We start from the raw sequence: 22,677 nt of genomic DNA on the forward strand, positions 1-22,677 counted from the left end.
TGCAATGTTTTGTTTTGTTCTGTTACCCTTCCCCAGTGTATTTTTTGTCTACCCTTCTTCTCTGCTACACTTGGCTTTCCTCTGTGTTTGTGGGTACACTCTTGCAGCAGCCATTTTGTTACCACCCTGTGTCAGAATTCCAAGGGTGCCTACAGGATCTAAGAGGTTAGGGACCCCTGAGCTAGATATCACATAGATATTTTCTGCTGCATTATCTCATTATTCCTCGAATATAGACTTTGAAGAAGAATACTGCAGATTTGTACCCTGCCCTTCTCTCTGAATCAGAGTGGCTCACAATCGCCTTTATTTTCCTTCCCCACAACAGACACCCTGTGAAGTGGGTGAGGCTGAGAGGGCTCTCACAGCAGCTGCCCTTTCAAGGACAACCTCTGCCAGAGCTATGGCTGGCCCAAGGCCATTCCAGCAGGTGCAAGTGGAGGAATGGGGAATCAAACCCGGTTCTCCCAGATAAGAGTCCATACACTTAACCACTACACCAAACTGGCTTTAGATTCCTAATTGCAATTAAGGATATTCAAGGCATCCATCCAGGATCTCTGGGAGAAATGTGATACTGGAAGTTCTTGAGTATGGTTGGTGTATGTTGTAGCCAAAGCCTTGATAAAAATGTGTAATTTGCAGAGAAGAAATGCCAGTTTGTGTGCTCTCTGCATGTATGTGCAAATGAGGGCAATTGTAGCCTCATGTGTCCTGACGCTGATGGTATTAACTGGCAATAAACACACACAGAAACGCACAAATCTCCCTCATATTGAGTCACAGCCTTGATCCAGCTGAATCAGAATTGACTACTCTGACTGGCAGTGGCTTTCTGTGGTCTCAGGCAGAGGTATTCTTTACGAACAGATCCTTTTAGCTGCAGATGCCCAGGATTGAGCCTGGGACCTTCCTCACGCCGAGCAGATGTTCTGCCACAAAGCCGTAGTCCCTCCCCCCAACAGTTTTAAATTCCAGAAGAGTTGCAGTAGTAGGCTGTTGTTGAAAATGACAGTGCCACTTCTTATTTGTGGCATTTTGAGTAGGAAATCCTTCTAGCCAGGGAACTGGTGAGGTTGTTGCATTTGAAAGGCCAAGGAATTTTCAAATAACTAAATTAATGAAACTTACATACATCCAAAACAGTGTAAAAATACTAGCAGTAAAACAGTAAATGGCAGCATTAAAAAAAAGTAACAGTAATAAGGGTAGGTATTGAAACCAGCATAAGAGGCAGGCTAATCATGCTGAGAGAGCCCCGTGGCGCAGAGTGATAAAGTACTGTAGTCCAAGGTCTGCTTACGACCTGAGTTGGATCCCCGGCGGAAGATGGGTTTTCAGGTAGCCAGCTTGAGGTTGACTCAGCCTTCCATCCTTCCGAGGTCAATAAAATGAGTATCCAGCTTGCTGGGGGGAAAGCGTAGATGACTGGGGAAGGCAATGGCAAACCACCCCGTAAAAAGTTTGCTGTGAAAATGTCATGATGCGACATCACCCCAGGATCGGAAACAAACAGTGCTTGCACAGGGGACTGCCTTTTAATCATGGTGAGGAGAGGAGAAAACTCAGCCTCAGGAAAAGACCTGTTGTGGCGGAGTGGGGAGAGGAACCTTCCCGTCCTTCCAAACGTACTTAATGAACTTGGCACCTGAAAAAGGGGGCTGGGAGGAGAGGTGACACCACCAAGAAGGCCCACTTCATACTGGCTGGCCACCCTGTTTCAGAAGGTGAAGGCACTCTGTTACAGTTTTGAAGGCACTCTGTTACAGACAGTATCACTGTTGGTGCATTTTGTACAGACTGAAGCAGAGGTTCATACCTTTTTTGCAATCATATGTGTTGAGTAGAGCCCTGTGGCACAGAGTGGCAAAGCTGCAGTACTGCAGTCCAAGCTCTCTGCTCACGACCTGAGTTCGATCCCCGGTGGAAGCTGGGTTCAGGTAGCCGGCTTCAGGTTGACTCAGCCTTCCATTCTTCCGAGGTCAGTAAAATGAGTACCCAGCTTGGTGGGGGGAAAGTGTAGATGACTGGGAAAGGCAATGGCAAACCACCTTGTAAATAGTCTGCTGTGAAAACATCGTGATGTGACATCACCCCAGAGTCGGAAACGACTGTTGCTTGTGCAGGGGACTACCTTTACCTTTTTTATGTGTTGTGTGTCCTGACGAGGGCATGGTAAAGGTCAGGACCAGCTCAAAAACGATCCTGTTAGTTGTATATACCTGGTTTCCCCACTAGCTGTCAGCAGAGCAAAACTGCAGGAGAGCTTTCTGAGAGGGAATTGAGAGTAATTGATATAATGATCATAAAGAGATGCATTAGGATTGACTTGAACTTCTCCGGTGTAAAGAGCTCTCCATTGTCAGAGCATTATTGCTGTTAAAACATTAGGGCAGAATGCTCAATAAGCAGTTCATGCTAAATGGTCTGCTGATTTCTGGATCACACAGGAAATGGCTAACATGGACTTGAAAGCAGTATTGCAGTATGCTGAGCTTCAATGTAAAATGCTAGGGAAATGTTCATGATTTGTCACTGTATTGTTAGCGTATAAGCTGCATCACGTTTGAAGGCGGCTCCTGCAATTAGAACGCTTAGCTAGTGAACCTTTTTTTTTTAATATAGAAGGAAATAAGTCTGCAAAGACACATGTAGAAGGGGGTGAGGATTCTTGATAGTGGGGAAACTTGGAAGAGTTTTAGGTAGCATTAGGGAAAAAAATGGAAATGAACCAATTAGGGGCAAATAAGCGGAATAATTTCCTGACAGCCGGCGTGTGGAAATGGGAAGAGAACAAACAAAGCAATGAGAATTATGTTTCTGAGGAGCAGACTGAAACAGAGTTGGTAAAGTTGGTCTATGAACATTGCTTAATAGAGAAAAGAATGGATGGTCTATTGTCAAACCCTTGGTGGGTAAAAAAAGGTGAAGAAAATCTCAGAATTCCACTAAGTGTCAAGCAGATGGAACTGATGATCATCAAAAGAGGCTATCTGCAAATTTTGGGGAAGCAATTTAGTTTTGGGAGGGACCGGATAGAGTCAGAGAATGAACATATTGAGAGCAAATGTCACAGAAGGATTGAAATGAGATAATGTGATGGAAATCTTTCAAAATACCAGAAGCTGGGGAAAAGACTACCCTTTTCAGATGGCAAGAAGGGCCCAAAAGTCAGCATGGAATTTCTCAACAGATTCAGTTCTTCCTCTTAAACTTTACTCCACCTCATATCTTTCTGCCTCAGTTGCCTGTGTGACTGAAGGAGGGTTAGCTAGGAGTATACTTTGTAGGTTGCATCTTTTACTTGTTTGCTTATCAGAAGCTATTTTCAGTTGGTTCCCATTGCTGGTCCCTTCTTTGTGACAGTGTGTAAATCTATCCCTTCCCATTAGCACCTCCTGTCAAGCCCTTGACTCATTGGATGGGGGGGGGGGAGGGGAAGTCATACACTCAACAGTGATGTTATCTGGAACTGCTCTTAGTGTATCTAGCCTGCCCTAAGCCCCTTCATGCCCGGCTGGCATCTGTCATTTCCTTATATTTATGCAAATCTTTATAATTTTTCTGGATGAATGTTCAGATTTCTGTATTCTACTTTTTGTATTCAGAAAGGACTCACAGTACGAATCTCCCAGAAGTGCAAAACAGCAAATGAGAGATTGCATGCAAAAATGCAGAACTATCTTTGTATAATAAAAAAACCCCAGAAATTGGGTGTTTCAGTAGCTTTTTAAGAATGTATGAACTGTTTTGCACAAAGTGGATTATACAAAAAGGTTTTTATGTAGAGAAACAGACCAATATTGGACAGCTTTGGGCAGACTCTAGGCAATTTACAACCACCAAAAACAGCTTCATTGTTTCAGATGGCATCAGGTATTTACTACCTTGCTCTGGACTGCACCATAGACTTGTGGACAGGTGAGGAGAGGGCTGAAGCAAAGATGAAGGAAAAAAGATAGGAGGAGGGTTGCCAGCTATGATGGAACCGTTGAGGTCCTCAACCAAAAGCCTGGAGGCACATCTCTGCCTTACAGGCCCTGCAGAATTGCATTAAGTCTCACAGGGCCCTGGTGGTGTTTGGCAAAGAGGTCCACCAGGTCGGAGCCAGGGCCAAAACAGACCCGGCTCTGGTTGAAGACAGCCAGGTATCTTTAGAGCTAGGGACCACCAGAAGTTTGTTCTCAGCGGAGCATAACACTCTTCTGTGGATATACTGGAGGAGGTGGTCCTGGAGCTATGCAGGTTTTAGAGCCAGTTTGGTGTAGTGGTTCAGTGCACGGACTCTTATCTGGGAGAACCGGGTTTGATTCCCCACTCCTCCACTTGCACCTGCTGAAATGGCCTTGGGTCAGCCATAGCTCTCGCAGGAGTTGTCCTTGAAAGGGCAGCTGCTGTGAGACTCCTCTCAGCCCCAGCTACCTCACAGGGTTTTTGTTGTGTGTGGGGGGAAGGTAAAGGAGATTGTGACTGCTCTGAGACTCTGAGTTGCAGAGTATAGGGCGGGATATAAATTCAATGTCTTAAAGATCTTCTTCAGGTCTCTGTGCTTCACACTCATGGGATAGAGCGCCTGCGCCGATCCCCGAATCGGTACCTAAAAAGTCCGGGATTTTTTCGCGCTTGGCACCAACGGGCATGCGCAGGCGTCCCAGTGCGCATGCTCGCCGGTGCCAGCGGGAGGATCCCGCTAGTTCCTTTCTGACTGCTGCGCTGAGAGGAATCTCCTTTCGTGTCCCCGGTCGGTAAAGTAATCTTAGGATTGCTTTTTCTTGTTGTATATAGCCCGTTTGTTATTTTCTTAGTGTAGTTAGTTAGTTAGTTAGTTAGTTGTTAGATAGTTAGTGTTGTTAAAAAAAAAAAGTTTGTTGGACTTGCCCTTCGGGGCCCAGTTTTCCCCCGTTTCCCCCCTCAGAGAATTTCCTGGGTGCGTTTTTTCCTTGGCGTCTATGGAAAGACGTTGGGGGTTTTTTAAGAGGTGCCGCTCTTGTGGGAAGAAGATTGCCCCCCCCCCCCCCGATGGCCATTCCCTCTGTCTTCTGTGTTTGGGTGAGGGACATCGTGTGGATTCTTGTTCACACTGCCTGAGTTTTTCCGAGCAAACTCGCAAGAATCGAGCGGTGAGGCTTTCGGCTGTGTTGGTAGAGTCGGCACTTCGTCCTGAAAAGATGGCATCGGGCCCGTTGGTACTGATGGGAGAGGCCGCAGCCCCGACGGTCACATCGGCTGATACATCGCCGATCAGGACCGAGATGCCAGTCGAGCGCGGGCATTCCACAAAGCGACCTTCTGAAGGGTCAGTGGACACCCAGCTAAGAAGCGTCAGGATGACTCGGGGACCCGATCATCCGCACCGAAGAAGGTGAAATCTAAGGAGAAGTGGAAGAATTGATCGTCCCGCACTCCTTCCCCTTCTCATGACGCTTCGACATCGATGTCGACCGCTTCGCCAAGGAAGATCTTGGCGTCCCCACATTGTAGCCCTTCGGTGTCGAGAGGCAGTGCTTTGCAGCAGTTGCGTCTATCGGCATCAAAGCAAGAGATCGACCTCACTCAGCGCTCCCATTCTTCTGGTTCGAGGCGTCGCAGTGAGAGCGACTCTGTCTCAGAGGTGGAGGTGCCGGCACTGATGGAGCCGTTGGCACCACTGGATCAGGCAAGAGGTCGGAGAAAGCTAGAACCGACCACCGTAGCTCGCCACTTCCATGGTGGGAGCAGCGCCAGTGGCCTCCCTATGCCTATCCATACCTGCTGTACTAGTGGTACCCCCCTCGTGAGTTTGCAGACTGGGACCAGCAATCTGACGCATCCCATATGTCGAGGCTTTCCCAGCACTCTAGGCAGCGCCCCTCGGCATCGATATTCATCCTGCCCGAAAGACATGGCGTGGTGGTGGAAGAAGTCCATCCTAGGTCATTGGTGTCGATCCGGTCACCCGTCAGAGAGTCAACGCCGGTGCTCTGGGAACTTTCTTTGAGGAGAGAGTCTTCATCGTCGGACTCTGAGGTCGGTACCGACAATCCGGACAGGACTTTGGAACCTCGCCAGTGTCTCATACCGCTGAGGATCTTCCCATTTCACCATTGGAGGATCTAAAGTCGTATGGGGACCTGGTGAAGAGGATGGCACTCTCCCTCTCTCTCCCAGTGACACAACCGCAGCCCGTTGCAGACGACACCGTAATCGACATCATGCAGCGGGATACATCTACAGCGGTTGCCCTGCCTGTTAGGAAGGTCATCTTACAGGCGGTGAAGGAGCCCTGGGCGAAGCCTGCTTCTACACCTGTGTCATCAAGAAGGTTGGACCACATGTACTGTGTCCAAGAGGCCGGTGCGGAATTTCTCTTCACGCATCCAAAGCCCAATTCGGTGGTCGTATCCTCCTCGTCAAAGGCCCGCAAGACGCACTCCTCTCCACCAGACAAGAAGCTGGACAATGTTGGGAGGAAGTTTTACTCTGCTGGGGCGATGGGAGTAAAGGTATCTAACTATGCTGCGTTCATGGCTAGATACCAATACTCAGTGTGGGAACAACTTACCCACCTCTTGTCTTCCCTGAGTGAGGAGAAGAGGTCTGCTGCAAAGAAGCTGCAGAAGGAAGGCTTTGCTGCAGCCAAACAACAACTGGTCGCAGCAAAGCATATGGTGGACGTCTCAGCAAGAACCATCACTTCTGCTGTCTGCCTCCGCCGCCATTCATGGCTCAGGTCAACAACCCTCCAGCAAGACACCAGGGCCTTGGTTCAAGATCTGCCCTTTGAGGGCGAAGGCCTCTTCAGCTCGACCACCGACAATGCTCTTCAGGAAATGGATAAGAGCATAAAGACCTCCAGGAACCTGGTTTTCCTGGCATCTTCCAGAGCTGCTAAACCAAAACAGTGGCACAAACCCTGGGCCAAGAAACCATATCAGAAGTTTTCCGCGGAACAGCAATGGAGACCTCGCTCTGCCCAACCTGAGAGTAGATCCCCATAGAGGGGGAACAATCGAAACTGCACAGTCTAAGGACGTTGCCCTCAAAAGCAGGGCCTTTGACTTTCTGGTAGCACGTGTCACCATCCCCACTTCTTCGTCTATCCACCTCTGCCCATTCCTGTTGGCCTGGGAGTCCATCTCTACGGACCACACCCCCTTCCCCACCTTTGCTGGTGGAGGTGAGCAACCTCCTACAGAAACACGCCATAGAACGGGTCCCGGTGGAGGCCAGGATGGGAGGCTTCTACTCTCGTTACTTCCTGGTTCCCAAGCAGGATGGGGGTTTGAGACCAATCATGGACCTTCGGAATCTGAACAAGTTTATTCTGTACCAGAAGTTCAGAATGTCCACTCTGCAAACAATTCTGCCCCTCATCAACCAAGGGGACTGTATGGCAACGCTGGACCTCAAGGATGCCTAGTTCCACGTCAGCATCCATCCTGTCGAAATATAAGTCGAAATATAAATAAATCCTGTGTTCAGACGTTTCCTTCGGTCTGCAGTAGGTTCTCAACATTTCCAGTTCCATTTTCCGTTCGGCCTGTCCACTGCACCTCGGGTGTTCACGAAGATGATGAGCATTGTGGCTGTCCACCTCCGGCTTCAAGGGATAGTCATCTTTCCATACATGGACTATTGGCTCCTTGTGGCGGAGTCGAAGGAAAGTTTGTTAAACCATATTGCCACCACTCTTCGTCTTCTTCACACTTTGGGTCTGCAGGTCATTTTGGAGAAATCACACCTTACTCCATCACGGACAGTTCAGTTCATAGGGGCTTTGCTGGATACAAACTTTCATCGCGCTTTCCTGCCTCAGCAGAGAGTGATGGACATTAGCAACCTTGTCGAACTCCTGCAGAGTCGAAAGTGGGGCATGGCACAGCAGCTGCTGTGGATGCTGGGGCTGATGGCGGCGACTACAAGCGTGCTGATCTTTGCGAAGCTGAGGATGAGAGGCCTACAACTTTGGTTTCTTCATCAGTTTCGACCGTTAAGGGACTCACCTCAAAAGAGGTTTGTAATTCCACCGGTGACACTTCAAACACTGCAGTGGTGGAAATCAAAGGACAACATTTGTCAGGGAGCTCCCTTCCACCTGCCTGTACCAACAGTGACGATCACAACAGATGCGTCTTTATGGGGTTGGGGGGCCCACATGGACGCTCTGTGTGTGTGGGGTCCTTGGCCTTTGAAATTGACTCATTGCCATATAAATTACCTGGAACTGCTGGCAGTTCATTTTGCTCTTCGATCCTTCCGCCCCATGGTGGCGGGAAAGGTTGTTGCTCTGCTTATGGACAATACCACTGCCCTGTGTTACATCAACAGACAGGGAGGGACAGTTTTTCGACGGCTCTGTGCGCTGGCACTGGAACTGTGGTCGGAGTGCCTGGACCACGACATCTTTGTGAAGGCTGCGCATCTCCCAGGGGTGCTCAATCTGCAAGCAGACTCCCTCAGCAGGGGTGCGGCTTCCCCACAGGAGTGGAAGATACAGTGGCGCTTCCTTCAACCTGTGTTTCAGCTCTGGGGGTATCCTCAGGTGGACGTCTTTGCCACAGCCGAGAACTGGAAGTGTTTTCTGTTCTGCTCCAGAAGGGGCTCGGATCCAGAGTCGTTGGGAGACGCTCTGCTGTTCCCATGGGAAGGTCGGTTCCTATATCTGTTCCCACCTCTGCCACTATTGACAGGGGTGGTCAACAAGATCGCAAGAGAGAGACCATGCTACATCCCGGTGACTCTGTGGTAGCCTTGGCAGAACTGGTTCCCGATCTTGTTCCAACTGGCGAGGGGGGTCTTCTACCAGTTTCTGGTGGAACCGGATCTTCTGTCAGCTCAGGACGGTCACGTATTCCATCACAACGTGCCCCACCTGAAGCTGACACCGTGGTTCATCGACCCTCTGAGTTCTCCAGCAGAGTCCAACATGTTTTCCTGAATAGCTGGAAGCTGTCTACCTACGCTTCGTATGATAGGAAGTGGTGGAAGTTTCTTCAGTTTTTAGTTGATCCTACAGTTTCGCCCCAGAGGGTGGGGCTGCCGGTTATTTTTGAGTTTTTGGTGTCTCTGGTGGATGCTGGCCTTGTTTTTTCCTCCATTAAAGTTTATCTGGCGGCAATATCTGCATTCCATGAACCAGTGGAGGGGCATTCAGTTTTTGCACACCTTCATTCTAAGAGATTTTTGAAGGGTTTGCTTAGGCTTCATCCTCCTTCGAGATCACCCCCATAGTTGTGGGATTTGACTCTAGTGTTGGACAGGCTGACTCGGCGTCCTTTTGAGCCGATGGCCACATGCTCGTTACAGCTATCTTGGAAGACTGCCTTTTTGGTAGCCATCACATCAGCACGCCGTGCAGGGGAGCTCACGGCTATGCGTTGTGACTACCCATATTTAGCTTTTCAGGAGTCTGGAGTGTCCTTGAGTCACTCCAAGAGTTTTCGTAAGGACCAGCATCTTTTTGTTTCTTACGCTGCTCCTAAGTTAGGTTCCAGAATCTCATCTCAGCGGCTTTCAAAATGGCTCACTGTGTTATTTGTTGGCTAAGAAGCCGTTACCTGGGCCTATTCGCGGACACTCTACAAGAGCGATGGCGGCGTTTCTAAAAGGCATTCCCCTGACAGACGTTTGCAAGGCTGCCACCTGGTCCTCTCTGCATGTCTTTATGAAGCACTACACACTGGACGTGCATGCTCAACAGAGGACTCGTCTGGGAGCTGCGGTGCTGCAAGCTGTTTCTTCTGGTTGACCATCTTCCCACCTCCAGGTATGTCTTGTTTGCTAATCTCCCATGAGTGTGAAGCACAGAGATCACGAAGAAGATAGACAGGTTGCTTACGTGTAACTGTAGATCTTCGAGTGGTCATCTGTGCATTCACACTACCCACCCTCCTTCCCCACTGCTGACGGTCTCCCTCCAGTATGGGCTTCCAGTGGTCAGGAAGCAACTGGTGGGATCCTCGCGCTGGCGCCGGCAAGCATGCGCACTGGGACGCCTGCGCATGCCCGTTGGTGCTGAGCGCGAAAAAATCCCGGGCTTTTTAGGTACCGATTCGGGGATTGGCGCAGGCGCTCTATCCCATGAGTGTGAATGCACAGATGACCACTCGAAGATCTACAGTTACAGGTAAGCAACCTGTCTTTCAGAACCAAAACCATATATGGGCACTTCCACACATGCTAAATAATAGTATCAATCCAGCGACCGTTTTCAAGTGGGTTTTGCCATTTCCCACAGTAAAATTCACTTTGCAAAGTGGATTGAAAGTGTGTTGTTTAGTGTGTGTGAAAACGCCCACTATGTATGTATAAAGATGTGCTGTGTCCTGATTGGCCCAAGCTAGCACAGTTTCACCAGATCTCGGAAGTGAAGCAGGGTCAATCCTGGTTAGTCCTTGGAGGGGAGATCAGCAAGAAAGACAGCAAGGAAGATCCTGTGAATTCAGGGGGAGGGGCTTGTGAGTTTCCTGCATTGTGCGGGGGGTTGGACTAGATGACTCTGGAGGTCCCTTCCAACTCTAGGATTCTAAGAAGTCCAGGATAGCTACCAAAAACCCTGCAGGGTTGTCATACGTCAGCTGCAACTTGGCAGCACTTGACACAGGCAAAGTTGTAGTGTAATCCCGATGGTATGATAACCACTGCTGTATCCTATGATTGTATTAATTATTGTGATATAAAATATCACAAAAACGCATATTTACCTATGATCACATTTCTTTCCCAATCATTGAAATCTGAACTGCATTCCCTCCATCTTGTCAGGTTTCATAGGCCAGGCGGTCCTTTTTCCTTCCCAAGTAACGTCTGGGAGCCATTCCTACAGGCAGCGGCCTCTCTTTATCTGCCTTAACGTTCTTGCATGCTGTGATAACTGGCTTATCATCAAAGGATTCCAGGTCTTTATGTTGTGCAGATACGGGAAGGATCTCTTATCATGCTGCTGTTGCTGCTAGTAAATTGTGTAAGGTAAAATGTCGTCTGCGTAAGTTAAAACGGTCTGGGCCAGTAGCAGTGATCTGTAACTGTATAACTCCTGCAGAATGTTAATCTACAGGATTTCCCACCGGATCTGCCTTTCCCATCCCTGCTGGCATTTTCCTTCTCCTTGACATATGAGGCTGCTCTTGCATTGAGTCTCAGACTATTGGGCCACTGGCTGTCCTCGGCTTTCCAGGGTCTCTGACAGAGGGTTAGAGTGGTCAGATGACTGCAAGACAGGCCTGCCACCTCATTTATTGTTTTTCAAGACTTCAATTAGTCTCTGAGCATACCTATAGGATCTTCAAGAGCTGAGCCATGAGCCTTCTGCTTTATTCTTTTTGGGGCCCTGCAGTAGAAGTTTAGGGAGCCCCATGGCACAGGGTGGTAAAGCTGCAGTACTGCAAACCGAGCTGTCTGCTCATGGCCTGAGTTTGATCCCGGCAGAATCTGGGTTCAGGTAGCCGACTCAAGGTTGACTCAGTCTTCCCTCCTTCCGAGGTTGGTCAAATGAGCCCCCAGCTTGCTGGGGGGAAAGTGTAGATGACTGGGGAAGGCAATGGCAAACTACTCCGTAAAAAAGTCTGCTGTGAAAACAACATCACCCCAGAGTCGGAAATGACTGGTGCTTGCACAGCAGGTGAATGTAGAGGAGTGGGGAATCAAATTCAGTCCTCCCAGATTAAAGCACGTAACCACTACTCCAAACTGGCTCTCTTAGCACAGCAGCCCTAGCCTTGTTAGCTGAGATGCTCTAATGAGATTGAGTCTGGCATTTCTTCAAGTGGAGCAAAGGTGCGGCCTCTGCTGTTTTACATTGCAAGGTTTGAAATTGCAAAGGGTTAACTTTAAAATGATTGTTTTATAACCAATCCTTTGTACTCCAAAAGATATTCTTCTTTTTCTTCCTATGGTAAGACCTATCCTCATAAAATGTTGCCAGCAAGATAAAATATACAAAGACTTCGCTTTTAATATTTGACATTCTTGAGTACTTTCTCAAATTTGGCAAGCAGTTTTTTTTTTGGGGGGGGGCATATTCCTCTCCCTAGCTCCCCTCGTATCTCGCTCGGACTTAGCCACAGTAATCCATGCGACGGTCACCTCCAGATTAGACTACTATAACTCACTCTATGCTGGCCTACCCTTGAGTCTGATCCGGAATCTCCAATGGGTCCAGAATGCGGCTGTCAAGCATGAGATTTCCAAATAACCAGTCCTTGGTTTTTGAAACAAAGTTAGCTTTATTGATAATCCGTGTGGCTCATTCGAGCTGAAGATTGGAACTGATACTTTGTAGCACTAGAATACATGCTTTAGAATGGCACATCAAAGGTTCTATAAACAATTCTACATTCACGCGTGAAATTCACACTCTGGGTTCCTTATCTCTATTGCGGCCACCGCATCCTGGCTTCAGGCCTGGCTGGGCCTGGGAACAAGTCCCAGGAGGTCTTATCTTTGAAGAGGACATTCCTGCATTTGTTAGTAAAAGCGAAAGAAGAAAGGTGGGGGCTGCTACTTTGATGTGCTCACATTTTTAACTTTGGGTTAGTAACAACTCTACAATCTGAATTCTATAATATAAAGGTAACAATTCTAAGATCTGGCTTCTTTAATATATATTGAATACACAATGCTTGACAGCGGCAGTGCGAGTTCTGACGAGAACACCATGGACAGCACATATTCTACCTGTACTGCGCCAGCTACACTGGTTGCCGGTTGAGTACTGGGTCAGATTCAAGGTTTGGGTTATGACCTTTAAGGCCTTGAACGGTCTGGGACCAGTGTATCTACAGGACCGCCTCCTCCGCTATGTCCCTGGAAGGGCGTTACGCTCCACTGGTCAAAATCTGCTGGTGATCCCTGGCCCGAAAGAGGTCTGAATGTCCTCAACAAGGGCCAGGACTTTTCCTGTCCTGGCCCTGACTTGGTGGAACTCTCTGCCAGAAGACTTCAGGGCCCTGTGGGATCTTCTGCAATTCCTCAGGGCCTGTAAGGCAGAGATGTTCTGCCAAGCCTTTGCATGAGGACAGCGACGGTTGCCGTGCTGGCTCCTTTTCCTCTCCCCTCCCCTCTTGGGGGAATCCCCCCACCCCTGATGTAATGACTGAACAATAGCACTTTAAACAAGACACCATTGGGGTTTGAAATCTATTTTTAACGTAACTTATTTTATTGATATTAATATATGTATTTTATTTTAATGCTGTACATCGCCCAGAGCCTGGCACTAGCCGGGATGGGGTGATACATCAAGTTTTAATAATAATAACAATAATACTCATAAATGCTGAATGTTCCAGGACAGAGCAGGCACCTCTTGAGAAGGCAGGAGCAGCCTTGTTGGGCCAGCAGGAGGGGGGGGAGTTCCACCTGCAGAAGAGGCTTCTCCCACCGGATGGCAGCAGGGGCAGGAGAATTGCCAGCCCGGGGCATCAGAGAGGGGCGTGGGGGACAGCAAGGGCTTTTGGCTAGCCCTATGCAAACCCCGGTGGGCTAAAGCAAGAAAAAAATTAAGAGACAATCAAGGCCCAGAGAAGGGAGGGGCAGTTCTGGGTTTGGTTGGAGCCCCAGGTGAGATGTCAGGAGAGACTGGGGGCAGGAGGAAGAGGGGCTAGCTGGAAAGCGGTTACAGAGGGGGGAGAGAGAAGGAGGAGCTGTGGGGAGATAAGGCTGCCACATCTGGGCAGGCCTGGTTGAGCTGCCCCTCAGCCCCCTGAGGAAGGTTTTGGAAGTGCAAAGCGGGTGGGTGGTAGGATCTATGCTTGGCTGGATCCCTGCGTGGATTTTGCCCATTGCAGTAAAAAGACACTGTGTTGACATGTGTTTATGGTGTCACAATGGCCAATTGAGTTCAGCAGGATTAATGCTGCCCAAGCACATGCGGGAAGATGGCGACCTTATTATTATGTTTCCTCCCCGGTTTTGACATCTGTATAAAACTAGAATGTGTTCAGATGCAAAAGTACTGGAAAATGTACACCTCTCTCTGAATGAACACAATAGCTTGGCATGAAATTCCCTCCAAGGACTGAAAATTCCCTGTGAAGTCTTCCACAGATCTGGTATTGTAATAGATTTCATTAAGGATAGATGTAGCAGTCATCTGTGCCAGAAGCTTTGGCTTAGAGACATAATACGGTTTTCACAGCCAGCTTTATTTCTATGTTTTACATATCGATAGGCTGGGGAGCAGAGTGCTGGGGTGGTTTTTTTGCATTGTTGCCACCAGTGTGAATAGTCAGTGCACCTTGATGAGACAATGTGTGTTGATTGGTTTGCTCAAGAGGAAAAATGTGCCCTTGTGTGTATGAAGCGTGACTAAAGTGAGGGTGGTTTTTGTTTTATCGTTGCTTTCGATTTTTGTCTGGCAGGCATTTGTTGGTAAGTGGTTCTCCCACCCTCAATCCATGTGTTTCCTCTCTTTTGAAATTGACATGGAACAATGGTGAATAATTATTGGTAAAAATTTCCTTTGTGCATCTGGTTGGCATAATGTAGCGAGGGAAATGCCTGGGTAGCGCTGCAGTGGCTGTTTTCCCTCTGAATCATAGCGAAGGATTTATATTCCTAAATCACAGCAAGTCCTACACTATATTCCTTCCTTGTGCTAGCCTCATTGGCTGTGCCTCTGGGAAGTAATCAAAACATTTTACAATCCTGGTTTCCTATGAATGGCGAGGAAAAAATGTAAATAGTAAAATAAAATGATGTTGTGAACCAGTGTAACGTTAAATTACTTCAAAATTATGTTTATAATACTCCTTTGTATTGCCAATAACTCAACATGAAACTCAATTTGCTTTGCTTTATATTGTGTGTCTGTTTGCACAATAGTAGCACAACTGGTTGTTTATTGGTAAATCATTAATTCCTTTTAAGGAGGTTTTGTGTGTGTGCTTTTTTCATTTAAAGTTTTTAAAAAAGCATTTGAAGACTACAAGCATTTCAGCCCAGAAGCACAAATAGTACAAAAACCTGACCTGATTTGGATTTATTTTAAAGATTAAGAGGGGCTTTTTGCATACATAAAAATCATATTTAAAAATCAATACAATACGGCAACTGTATAACTTTTTGTACTAGCTTTTCATATGTTAGATGTCTAAGGATCTGAATCCTTGTGGCTGCAAAAATATTTGTGACAGTTTTTTTTCTGTTTAGTGTTTCTTTCCTTTTATTCATGTAAACTTAGACATAAACATTTTAAAAATTACAAGTGTTAAATATATAAGCATTTAAAAAGAAACAAGTCCTTCCCATTCCAACTGAAACAAGAACAAAATTCTGTTCAGCAGTGGTCAGAGATGATAATAATAATAATAATAATAATAATAATAATAATAATAATAATAATAATAATAATAATAATAATAATAATAATAATAATAATAATAATAATAATAATAATAAGTTTTTATTTATACCCCGCCCTCCCCGCCAAGGCAGGCTCTGCCACTAGGCAAATGAGGCATTTGCGCACAGTGGGAAGGGCGCCCGGGTGGCTCCTAGCCTCTGTTCTGCAGTGCTCTCTTTAAGCATGGCAGAGAGCTTGTGTGCTGGCCTGCTGGCTTTGCTCCACCTCCCTTCTGCAACTGGAACCTTCCGGGAGGGGGCTTGCCTAGGGCACCACGTGCTCTAGGGCCTCCCCTGGCTGTGGTCACTATTTTTAATAGCAAACTGGCATGTCCCTGTGGGGCATTGGAAGCTGCCCTTCACTGTGGTTCAATCTGTATACTACTAAGGGATCTCTGCATAGTGAGGAGACTCATCAAGTATGTTAAAATACGTTGTTTTGTAACTTAAAAGAAAACCCCTCTAATATAACCTGAAGAGGACTAAACATTCTGCAGAAGGGAGGAAATATTGAGCAGTTGAGATGGTTTCGGAGGTAGCCATGTCGGTCCGCAGTAGAACAGCTAGATCCAAGGCCAGGAAAATGTTCAGGATATGAGCTTTCCAGAATCAAAACCCACTTCATCAGGTACCTTTGAATCTCAAAAGCTTAAAACTTGAAAATGTTTTTGGTCTCTGCTACTGGACTCATTTGTGTAGAGCAACTGGGTGCCAGTTAATGTAAAAGGAAGTGAGAGAAAATCATCTGCTCTACCCTGGGGGGTTCTAAAGAGTCTCCCCACTCTCGTAATTCTGTATTTACATTTTCCTTAAGTTCATCCAACACTAGACTGGAACAGAAAATCAATTCATGTGGTTCCCAAAGACCAAGCAATTGCTTCATTTTAATAATAATAATAATGATATATTTTATTTATATCCCGCCCTTCCCGCCGAAGCAGGCTCACAACATGTAAAACTTACAAATTACAACGTAAAACATTGTCAAAATGATATATATATAATTTACTAATTAAAACCATTATAATTAAAAACATAAAAGTACAATAAAATTAACATTTACAGTGCTATACTCTAGATGTTCTCCTCGGTAGTTTATGATGGCCGAATATAGTGAAGGCCATTAGAAAAAAGGGTAGTCTTGCAGGCCCTGCGGAATTGATCAAGACTCCACAGGGCCCGCACTTCATTTTATAAACTGTTTATGATAAATACGTTTATGATAAAAATGATAATTTAACTAGAAAAATCAACTCGAAGGGCTTGTCTGTACCTTCCTGTATTTAGCGAACACTAAGGGAAGCCATGTTGGATCAGGCCAGTGGCCCATCCAGCCCAACCCTCTGTCACGGTGGCCAAAAAAAACCCAGGTGCCATCAGGAAGTCCACCAGTGGGACCAGGACACTAGAAGCCTGGTCTAAAGTTGGTCTTTTACCACTATTGACTGGCCCTTCTGCAGAACCATCACAGGCAGAAAGATTAACTTTATCTCCATTCTTTATACATTCTTGCTGTTTTCTGATGGGGTAAATGTCACTGTGTCCACAAGCCTTCTAATATTTAGACTCACTAAAAATGCTCATTTTAAATAAAAAAAGGCACTCCTCAGTAAAAGTCTCATTTTCCAGCTTCTTCTGTCATTTTCACTGAAAAGTGATGTTGCATTCAAGATCTAACAAACCGTGACGCATATTTAAAAGTGTGTTATTTTGGGAATTAACTAATTTAGGTCTTGACCCATTTTCCATGAGCCAGATTCATCTTTCAAGGTTTCTTATTTTAAATGCCAAATTTTCCTAATTATTGCTACCACAAAACCCTATACTAACCTCTTCACAGTTTCTCATAATATTTTGAAGTTATACAAAAGCGCTGTATTATATAAATAAATGTCATCACCACCACAACAAAAAGCTAACCATTAACCTTAGCCAAATTTCTCCCCAATTTCTCATCATTCCATTATTGCCTCTATTTAATTGACTATTGAAGCCAGTATAGAAAGCAGATGGTTTAGAAATGAATTCAAGCAGCATCACTGAATGGTATACATTTACGTTTGCAAATAAACAAGCAACGAGAAGAATGTCAAGCACATTTATTTTCAGCGGATATGACAAAACATTCTGACCTGATGCCTGGGATTGGTTGAGCCCTAAACTGATTTTTCAAATAGATCCAGGTGGGTAGCCATGTTGGTCTGAAGCAATACAACGAAGTTTGAGCCCAGTGGCACCTTTAAGACCACTTTAATTCTGAGTATAAGCTTTCATGGACATGCATTAGAATCATAGAATCAGAGTTGGAAGGGACTTCCAGGGTCATCTAGTCCAATCCCTGCACAATGCAGGAAACTCACAAACACCTTCGCCTAAATTCACAGGATCTTCATTGCTGTCAGATGGCCATCTAGCCTCTGTTTAAAAACCTCCAAGGAAGGAGAGCCCACCACCTCCCGAGGAGGAAGCCTGTTCCACTGAGGAACCACTCTAAACTCACAAATCCCTCCCCCTAAATTCACAGGATCCTCATTGCTGTCAGATGGCCATCTAGCCTCTAATTAAAAACCTCCAAGGAAGGAGAGCCCACCACCTCCCAAGGAGGAAGCCTCTTCCCCTGAGGAACCACTCTAACCGTCAGGAAGTTCTATCCTAATGCTGAGCCGGAACCTCTTTTGATTTAATTTCAACCCACTGGTTCTGGTCCTACAAACTCTGCCTGCTCTGCCTTGGTGGGGCTTTTTCAATGCTGGGTTTTAATTAATCACTTTTAATACCAGAGGGGGTGGGGTAAGCTGCTGCAGGCGCATTGCTGGAGAGGTGGCAAAAAGGGCGTTCTATACCAACAAATAAATGTCCTAAGAGGTTCACGATGCTCCTAGTTTTCTCCAGCCCATGCACTGTGGCAAGTGCCACCTTGGCCTGGATGACATGTGCCCTGCAGCTCCTGCTCCACAAGTGACACCCTTCCGTGTAAATATCCTGCCCTGCCTTGAACTCTTCTCTCTGCTTCTTTTGCCAGCATTTGGCGAGACACCCAAATGTCTTTCCCAAAGGCTACCTTTTCCAGCTCCCTCCTGATTTTGAACCAATAATAATTACACCTTGTGTGTTTGGGAAGTTGCAGAATGTTGGACTTCTTCTTCCCTGGGATTTGTGGTAATGCAATACATACTACTATCACTCGGGATTACTTCTCTGCCTTTCCATTGCAGCTCCACCAACACGTTTTCTGTCTTTGATGCCCTCTTACTTTTTGTTACCTCCTGATTTTGGCTGCTTAGGTTTTGGATGTTCCTGGCATGTTGAACCAAGAATAGCTACACCTTGTGCATTTGGAAAGTTGCAGAGTTTTGGACTTCTTCTTCTCTGGGATGTGTGGTAATGCAATACATACTACCATCACTCGGCGTTACTTCTCTGCCTTTCCACTGCGGCTCCACAAACACATTTTCTGTCTTTGATGCCCTCTTACTTTTTGTTCCACCAGGTGCAATTGTCAGTACCTTTTACCTGGGAGATGTGCTCTCTTAACTCTCCAACTGCCAATAAGGACAATGTACAAGGGAAACGTCTTCCAGTCCTTAGACCATGCGAGTGTTTCCATTGTCTGGAGCAGAGGTGTTGAACTCATTTGTTATGCAAGCCGGATCTGACATAAAGGAGACCTTGTCGGGCCAGGCCACGTTGGGCCAGGCCTTCTGTGGACCTATTTAAGAGTAGATAGCAGAGATATAAACTTTATAAAAGACACAGAAAAACAAAAGATTTTTTTTAAAAAAAACTTGAAACAGGCTTAAAAATTAGCACTCATTGATCTTTTTAAAAATAAACTTTATTGAATGTTTATCAATACAGTGATGACACGTCCGTACATTTTACAAAGACAAGATCAGTCTATTGTTAGTGACAACGACGAGTCAATATAGCAGAATAAACAAAATTAGTTCAAGATCAAAAATAAATCAGTTTCTTCTAAAATGAATTCTAAGGTACAATATTTTTGTTGTTCAGTCGCACAGTCGAGTCCAACTCTTTGCGACCCCCTGGACAGAGTCACGCCAGACCCTCCTGTCTTCTACCATCTTCCGAAGTCTGCTCAAATTTGTGTTAGTTACATCAGTAACACTGTCCAGCCATCTCATCTTTTGCTGTCCCCTTCTTCTTTGGCCTTCTGGCTTCCCAGCATCAGGGTCTTCTCCAGGGAGTGCTCCCTTCTCATTGGGTGGCCAAAGTCTTTGAGCTTCAGCTTCAGCATCTGACCTTCCAGGGAACAGTCTGGGTTGATTTCCCTTAGGACTTGATCCCTTAGGATTTGATCTTCTTACAGTCCAAGGGACTCTCAAGAGTCTTCACCAGCACCACATCTCAAAAGCATCTATTCTACTGCGCTCGGCCTTCCTTATGGTCCAGCTCTCACAGCCATACATTACTACTGGGAATACCATCACTTTAACTATACAGACTTTTGCTGGCAGGATGATGTCTCTACTTTTTATTATACTGCCCAGGTTCGCCATAGCTGTTCTTCCAAGGAGCAAACATCTTTTAATTTCATGGCTACAGTCACCATCTGCTGTGATCTTGGATCCCAGAAATGTGAAGTCTTTCACTACTTCCATGTCTTCCCCTTCTATTTGCCAAGGTGTGATGGGTCCAGGTGGCATGATCTTAGTTTTTTTGATGTTGAGTTTCAAGCCTACTTTTGTGCTCTCCTCTTTCACCCCCAACAAGAGGTTCTTTAGGTCCTCCTAATTTTCTGCCATTAGAGTAATGTCATCTGCATATCTGAGGTTGTTGATGTTTTTTCTGGCAATCTTAATTCCGGCTTGTGCTTCTTCCAGGCCAGCATTCCGCATGATGTACTCTGCATATAAATTAAATAAGCATGGTGACAATATACATCCTTGTCGAACTCCTTTTCCTGTTCTAAACCAATCAGTTGTTCCATATCCTGTTCTGACAGTTGTTTCTTGACCCTTATACAGGTTTCTCAGGACACATGTGAGGTGATCTGGTACTCCCATCTCTTTAAGGACTTACCACAGTTTGTTGTGATCCACACAATCAAAGGCTTTAGCATAGTCAATGAAGCAGAAATAGACGTTTTTCTGATAATCCCGTGCTTTCTCCATAATCCATCGAATGTTGGCAATTTGATCTTTAGTTCCTCTACCTCTCCGAAACCCAGCTTGAACTTCTGGTAGTTCCCGATCTACATACTGCTGAAGCCTAGCTTGTAGGATCTTTAACATGACCTTGCTGGCATGTGAAATGAATGCAATGGTGCGATAGTTTGAACATTCCTTGGCATTACCCTTCTTTGGGATTGGAATATAAACCGATCTTTTCCAATCCTGTGGCCACTGTTGTGTTTTCCAAATTTGTTGACATAATGTGTGCATCACTTTAACATCACTTTAACTTTTAGGACTTTGAATAGCTAAACTGGGATACCATCATCTCTGCTTGCTTTGTTGTTAGTAATGCTTTCTAAAGCCCATTTGACTTCACTCTCCAGGATGTCTGGCTCAAGGTCATCGATTTTACTGTCATAGTTATCCAGGACATTGAGATCCTTCTTGTATAATTCTTCTGTGTATTCTTGCCACCTCTTCCTGATCTCTTCTGCTTCTGTTAGGTCCCTACCATTTTTGTCCTTTATCATGGCCATCTTTGCACGAAACGTTCCCTTGATTTCTCCAATTTTCTTGAAGAGATCTCTTGTCCTTCCCATTCTATTATTTTCCTCTATTGCTTTGCATTGTTCCTTCAGGAAGGCCTCCTTATGTCTCCTTGCTGTTCTCTGGAAATCTGCATTCAGTTGGGTGAATCTTTCCTTTTCACCTTTACCTTTCGCTTTCCGTCTTTCCTCAGCTATTTGTAAAGCCTCATCAGACAGCCACTTTGCTTTCTTGTATTTCTTTTTCTTTGGGATGGTGCTGATTGCTGCCCTCAGTACAGTGTCACGAACTCCATCCATAGTTCTTCAGGCACTCTGTCTATCAACTCTAGTTCCTTAAATCTATTTTTCACCTCCACTGTATATTCATAAGGGATGTGATCAAGGTCAAACCTGAATGGCCTAATGGCTTCCCCAGTTTTCTTCAGTTTAAGCCTGAATTCTGCGATGAGTAACTCATGATCTGAGCTGCAGTCAGCTTCAGGTCTTGTTTTTGCTGACTGTAAGGAGCTTCTCCATCTTTGACTGCAGAGTATATAATCAATCTGATTTCTGTGTTGCCCATCAGGTGATGTCCACGTGTAGAGTCGCCTTTTAGGTTGCTGGAAGAGGGTGTTCGCTATGACCAGTTTGTTCTCTTGACTAAACTCTATTAACCTTTGCCCGGCTTCATTTTGTTCTCCAAGGCCAAACTTGTCAGTTGTTCCGGTCACCTTTTGACTTCCTACTTTGGCATTCCAGTCCCCTATGATGAGGAGGACATATTTTTTTGGTGTTAATTCTAGAAGGTATTATAGATCTTCATAGAATTGGTCCACTTCAGCCTCTTCTGCATCAGTGGTTGGGGCATAGACTTGGAATACTGTAATATTGAATGGTTTGCCTTGGATACAGACTGAGATCATTCTGTTATTTTTGAGATTGTATCCCATTACTGCTTTCCTCACTCTCTTGTTAACTATAAAGGCCACACCATTTCTTCTATGGGACTCCTGCCCACAATAATAGATGTAGTGATCCTCTGAGTTAAATTCACCCATTCCCGGCCATTTTAGTTCACTGATTCCCAAGATGTTGATGTTCAGTCTTACCATCTCTTGTTTGACCACATCTAGCTTACTTTGATTCATAGATCTTACATTCCACGTTCCGATGCAGTATTTTTCTTTGCAGCATTGGACTGTTCTTTTACCATCAGACACATCCACGGCTGAACGTCCTTTCAGCTTTGGCCCAGCCGCTTCACTCTTTCTGTGGTTACTTGAACGCTCTTCCCCAGTAGCATATTGAGCACCTTCTGACCTGAGGGGCTCATCTTCCAGCGCCGTATCTTTTAGCCTTTTGTTTCTGTTCGTGGGGTTTTCTTGGCAAGGATACTGGAGTGGTTTGCCATTTCCTTCTCCAGCGGATCACATTTAGTCTGGATTCTCAGCTGTGGCCTATCCATCTTGGGTGGCCCGTGCATGGCAAAGCCCACAGCCTCATTGAACTGCACAAGCCCTCTCGCCACAACAAGGCAGCAGTCCATGAGTACAATATTATGTTCCATTAAATAAGAAATCAAAGGAAACCAAACAGATACAACACACTCTTCATCATGTTCTAAAGATAATTCAAATTAGTTATATGCAATTTTGTTAATTATAAACAGTTCCCATAATCTCTGAAACCAA

The 22,677-nt window shown here is 45.7% G+C and overlaps 1 protein-coding gene across 2 annotated transcripts in view; it reads left to right on the plus strand.

Moving 5' to 3' along the window:
- ADK (adenosine kinase) overlaps positions 1 to 22,677 on the plus strand; it is a 478,171-nt gene that overhangs the window by 123,250 nt on the left and 332,244 nt on the right. The window lies entirely within an intron of this gene.

The sequence above is a fragment of the Heteronotia binoei genome, chromosome 4, assembly GCF_032191835.1.
Source record: "Heteronotia binoei isolate CCM8104 ecotype False Entrance Well chromosome 4, APGP_CSIRO_Hbin_v1, whole genome shotgun sequence".
In the NCBI taxonomy this organism is placed as follows: Eukaryota; Metazoa; Chordata; class Lepidosauria; order Squamata; family Gekkonidae; genus Heteronotia; species Heteronotia binoei.